General features: G+C 43.8%; 1 pseudogene; it reads right to left on the bottom strand.

The window, feature by feature from the left end:
- Positions 1-4,432: 4,432 nt before the first annotated feature.
- On the bottom strand, positions 4,433-4,716 carry LOC101141756 (selenoprotein K-like; annotated as a pseudogene).
- Between the last annotated feature and the right edge of the window lie 1,524 nt (positions 4,717-6,240).

Below are 6,240 nucleotides of genomic sequence, written 5' to 3'. Positions count from 1 at the left end.
TCACTTTAGCCTCGACCTCCAGAGCTCAAGTGGTCCTCCGAACTCAGTCTTCTGAGTAGCTAGGACCATACATTCGTTCACGCCACCACGCCTGGATAATTTTTTAAAATTTTTGTAGAGATGGGGTCTCACTATGTTGCCCAGGCTGGTCTCGAACTCCTGAGCTGAAGCAGTCCTCCCTCCTTAACCTCCCAAAGTGCTGCAATTACAGGCATGAGCCACCACACCTGGCCAGAAACTAGCACTAATGATAACTAGGTTTGTGTCTGCAATGCACTGACTTGATGCTTGCTCAGATGGGGGGCAGGGGAAAAGTAAAGATAACCAGGAAGCTGGCAGGACCCTGAAGAGAACAGCATTAATCTCACATTAGCCACGTGATTTGCCTTTATCTTTATCACAACTTCTCTCTAATCGTCCTCAACATTTAAATCAAATAATGAGCCAAAAGGATGATAAGAGAGAACAATGTCAACAACTATGAAGGATCTGAGATTTTTGCCCTGCTTGGAAGCTCACAAGTGAGTCAGTCGCAGCTCCATTGATGCTAGCAGAAGACATGAGACTCCCAGTCAGCAACAAAAGACCTCATGACAGCACAGCTGGCAGCGTGAGCTTCGTGTTCCCATGGGTTCCCTGGGAGCCCCAAGTCCCATGGGGGTGATGCAGAGGTGGGCCCAGGTGGCTGCTGTGCACACAGTGCATTATGTCACAGCCAAGGAACCTGGAGCTTAAGATATTCCCAGTCTTCCAAGGGGACTATTAACAAGCCTACCCAATCTTTCTCCTGGAGAGGGACATTATCTTTATTATCCTTGCAAGGAAACAGACCTGCCCTCTGCCTATCTTCCACTGTTGTTTTGTATACAAATATCTTGGAAAATGCAGTCTGCATCAGGTGTGTTGAAACACCATAGACAATTGCTTTCCAACCAAGTAAGACACAGCCAGAGGCAGAATTCAAAAGAAAGCACTGCGATTAGAGAAGATGCCTTAAAGTTTTCATTTCTTTAATCAAGAAGTTGATAAACCCCCATCAAATCTTAAATAACAGCTCCTATGGTTGCCAGAGACTATAGGGAAAGCCTATTATTGCTGTGTTATATGCTAGTTTGAAAGCTGCTGCCTGTACCTAATCACAGCGCTTCAGTGGTGAATGGGACAAGGCACCTCGTGCTCCGTCTTTGCGAAAGGCCCTGAAGTGATGTCTTCTTCATGCAATTTTTTTTTTCTTTTTTTTTTTTTTTTGAGACGGAGTCTTGCTCTGTCGCCCAGGCTGGAGTGCCGTGGCGCGATCTCGGCTCACTGCAAGCTCCGCCTCCCGGGTTCACGCCATTCTCCTGCCTCAGCCTCCCGAGTAGCTGGGACTACAGGCACCCGCCACCGCGCCCGGCTAATTTTTTTTGTATTTTTAGTAGAGACGGGGTTTCACCGTGGTCTCGATCTCCTGACCTCGTGATCCGCCCGCCTCGGCCTCCCAAAGTGCTGGGATTACAGGCTTGAGCCACCGCGCCCGGCCTTCTTCATGCAATTTAATAAAGAAATGGGTTAGGGATTTTTTTTTTAATGAAAAGGAAATAAGAAACATTGTTCATGTTTGACTTTCTTTGAGCTTTGTTATGAGATAAAAATGATTTGGAAAATAGAATTCTTTCAGAGGCTACACTTGAGGTTTATGGAATCCTGAGATTTATCCAGATCAATCTCCTCACTCATATGCCTTTATGAGGTCAGCTATGGTTCTAATGACCAGAGGAGCTAGGACACACACCACCAGAGGGCTTCCAGCCTTTCCAATCCCACCTTGCAGCACGCCATCAGAGTCCTAAAAGCAAAATCATCTTGAGGACCTCACACCCTCACTGGAGACACAGCCCTGTCTCACTGTCAGACCAAAGAGGAATCTGTGTGTCCCAAGTTTTTAGTTCAAAAATATATTCATTATATGCAGGCAAAATGCAGCGATTGTTATAGTGAAGAATCCAGGACCTGCCTTGTTTGAGAGTTTGGTGGGAGAGCAGCAGAAGTCAGGGGTGAGTGGGTAATTCAGTCAATGTACACGCTGTCTCCACATCTGAGAGAAGGGCACATGGGGCTCATGGTTGCCAGAAATCTGTCCTAACCCTTCCTTCTCCCTTGCTTTACATATCTAATCAGCCACAAGAGCTGTTGATTCTCCTAAATCATTCTCAGATCTGCCCATAATCTCTTTATTTTTTCTTATATAATTCATCAGAAACTTTTTTTTGTTGTTGCAACTTATGAGATAAAAATCTAATGGGATCTTTCTCAAGCTCCCAAGAAATGACAACGTTCCTTCTCCATCCCCTTACAACTCCCCACCCCCAACCCATGACACACCCAACACGCACACACACACACACACACACACACACACCCGGAGACAACTCTTTCCTTCCATACAAATTCTGTTTGTTTAGGACTCAGTTTCCTTTGATCATCTGTAGATGTCATCCCGGAGGAGCCCCTCTAGTATGAATTTTCAGCACACAGAGACAGGGGCCTGGTTGTCCTAGGGAAATCCCCTAGTGATGTTTGGGAGCCCTGCCTCCACCCAGTGCCAAGGTCAGCAGTGTGGGTCAGTGGGCTCTGATCCCAATGAGGGCCGGACCTCAGGCTTGAGACCTTCTCCCACTCAGTGCTGGGCCCCGAGCTGAGCCCATTCTCCTCCCAGCAGGCTAGAGCTGTGTGAGCTGAACTAACTGGCAGAGCCAAGTTGTCCTCCCCCGAGACTCCCATTCCCAAGTAAGGAGAATTGCACTGTGTGATTGCAGGTGGAATCTGCCAGCATGAGCTGCCTGAGAGAATAGACAATGGAGCTCTCTGTATCACTGCAGAAAAGGGGAAGGAAAATGCTGACATTTAAATGATTACATTTGGGATCTACAGTTGCCTTGGGGCATGGCAGTGATCACTTAGTAGATGAGTCTTCCTTTTTTTTTGCTTTCAGAGCTTAAATTAGCTTTCAAATAGCTACAAGGTTAGAGAATATATTCTTTAATTAAAGAGGGAGACCTAGCTTCCTTTTCCTTTCCCATAAAGCACGTGTGTGTGTGTTTTACTTTGCATTTTTGCATAGACTTTGCAATACTGGGAGCTGCAGATAACTACAGGATTTATGTCCTCTACATAAGGTGACCACACAATAGGACAGTTATTTTAAATATTCTATCTTTAGGATGAGTCATAATTTTTTATTAAGCAGATGTATTCACTATGCTTAAATGTTTTGGTATCAGTACAGCACAGGGCCTCACACAGAATATTTACTGAATGAATGACTGATTTTATGACCTTGTACACTCTGTGCTAATAAATATAAATACACAGAAAATCCATTTGGTAAATATTTCCTAATTCTCTCTGGTAAAACAAAAATTCCAGTAACACGTGCATATCTTCACACACAGTCTAGCAAGGATCTCACTTGTCAGCAGAAATGAGCCATCTGGTTGCTGCCCTGAGATCCCATCTTACACAAATGTCACCGCTTTCCACATTCACAACGGACCGTTTCCTTACCAGCCAGGAGAAGCCAATTATATTTGTCAAACAACAAGAGCAAAGTACATTTTTGCAAGTCAGTCGTCTTGTCTATAATCAACTCAACTTCCTAAATATTAAATATTCAGTAATCTGGCTGTAGATTTCTGGATCATTTAAACAAATGAATAATGCTTGATAAAGCTCAGAAATTGTAAATTTGATAAAGCTCAGAATTGTCAGCTATGTCTTCATACTGTGAATCCAGCAGACTGAGACATAACAAAAGTGAGTTTGCCAACCCTCTTAAAGATGCATTTGGACCCTGAAGTCCAAGGCAACTGTTGGCCTTGTGTGGCTTCCCCACACCCCAGCTCAGGTGTGTTCACTCACAGATTGTTTAGTCTGCAACTGAAGAGCTGAACATAATCTCAAGCTTGGTTATATCTGCTGCAGATTATTTTGTTTTTAACTTTAAAAAATACAATGTGACTTAGTTATAAATGAGAACAAATTAACAATGAACACTATTTCAAAAGTTGAAAAAGGTGGCACGGACACTAACAGTACTGAATACATAGGCTTTTATCATCTTCAGATTCAGAGTTTTTTGTAACTTAATTATATAAAGATGAGGAGTCAGTTTTGCAAGCTAAAAATACTTATTAGAACTATATGAATACTTCAGTAAAGTATATAAAAAAAGATAATGAGACAGATGTGCATTTATAGAACTGCATGCCAGTCAGCCAGTTCCCTGCAAAGGGAATTCCCAGCATGATCTCATTAATCTGTGAAGACCCAGAGCAATCCTTGTTTAGACGTATGCATTCATCTACTTGTCCAGCATGGTCAGCCCTCCGCTTCTTGGTGGTTTCTCTCTACTGTGAATGTGCATGTCCAGTTGTCTGCTTCTTAGAGTAGATATTTACCTTCCTCATCCACCAGCCTTTGGGGGAGGACTGGGGACATGCAGATGATTGATTTGACCTGTTTTTCCCAGAGGGTTTCCTGGTGGCTGTCTTCCATGATCATATCTGGAATCAGATGTGTTTCCATAGCCTCTTCTTTTCTTCACATGTTGCTGAAGCAGAGTTTTGAAAAACAAAATCACAAACTTGGCTATTCTTCAGAAGAAATCTGTTATCAAAGATAAACTCCAGGGAGATGGACTCTGCTGTCCAACACTTGTCCATTTAAGATGTAAGCCATCCTGCCCCGCTTCCCCACTTCGGAGCAACTTGCAGATTAATTTAACTGGACTAATGCCAGTTCTCAGTTTGAGCCTAAGATGATTCGAACTTGTGTTTTGAATTGGGGAACAGCACTGCATGATGGCTTTTCAGTTGTAGAAGAGAAGAAGAAATCTTTTATTTATTTTTATTTTATTTTATTTTATTTTATTTTGAGACAGAGTCTTGCTCTGTCGCCCAGGCTGGAGCGCAGTGGCGCGATCTCTGCTCACTACAACCTGTGCTTCCCGGGTTCAAGCAGTTCTCCTGTCTCAGCCTCCCAAGTTACAGGTGCGTCCCACCTCATCTGACTATTTTTGTATTTTTAGTAGAGATGGAGTTTCACCATGTTGGCCAGGCTGGTTTCGAACACCTGATCTCAGGTGATCCACCTACCTCGGCCTCCCAAAGTGCTGCAATTACAGGCATGAGAGACACCATGCCCGGCTGGAAATCTTTATTTTAAACTTTTTTATATGCATTTGGGAGAAAAATTAAGATGGGGAAGACTTATATCACAGATACCAGTTCCTTGGGCAATTCCTGGAGACCAGGGCTCTGCAAACTACGGTTCACAGGGCCAAGTCAAGCTCAGGGCCTGTTTTTGTACTGTCTGCAAGTTAGTAATAGTTTTTGTACTTTTTAAAGTTTGTGAAGAAGAAAAAACAACAAAGAATAATATGAGATAGAGATGTCGTGTGACCTGTAAAGCCTAAAATATTTACAATCTGCCCCTGGGCAGTTTGCCAACCCTGGGCTATAGTCTCATGTCTGCACTCTCTGGAGAAAGGGGTTGAATGCAGCAGGTGAAATCAATGCAAGGTCAGGGATGGAGAAAAAGAATATTCTTCCACTTCTGTGAGGATCATAGCATGACTCTGGCAGAGTTAAGATTCTAGAAAAAAACAATACTTGGGATAGAAGGTTTTTGGTGCCTGGGAAGACCATGCTTTGGGCAGAGACGTCAGCCTCCCCAGGACACCAGTGATGGTTACGGAGGCATGGGGTGGCCTTTCTGTGACTTCATGAGCAGCCAGCATCACAGTGAGAGTCAGAATTCCTTTCCACAGAGAAACAAGCTCCAGGGACTTGCAAACGTAATTTGTGAACTGGGGAAGGGGCTGAACCCTTTCCCAAAGAGGTGGGTTAAAATCCAGTGAAACTTTAGCAATTAATGCTGTAGAAAGAAAAAAAGTGACAGCGTCCCCTTGCCCAATCTTTTTCTATGATGTCACTTTCAGAGAACACAGACCAAGAATCAAAAGCAAATTAGGCTGGGTGCAGTGGCTCACACCTGTAATCCCAGCACTTTGGGAGGCTGAGGTGGGAGGATCACTTGAGGTCAGGATTTGTAGACTAGCCTGGCCAATATGGCAAAACCCCCGTCTCTATTAAAAACACAAAAATTAGCCAGATGTGGTGGTGTACACATGTCATCCCAACTCTTCAGGAGGCTGAAGCAGGAGAATCGGTTGAATGCAGGAGGAGAGAGATTGTAGTGAGC

Source organism: Gorilla gorilla, chromosome 5 (genome assembly GCF_029281585.2).
Source record: "Gorilla gorilla gorilla isolate KB3781 chromosome 5, NHGRI_mGorGor1-v2.1_pri, whole genome shotgun sequence".
Classification (NCBI taxonomy): Eukaryota; Metazoa; Chordata; class Mammalia; order Primates; family Hominidae; genus Gorilla; species Gorilla gorilla.
Note: the sequence above shows the minus strand (reverse complement) of the source record. Positions and strands in the feature narration are given on the sequence as shown.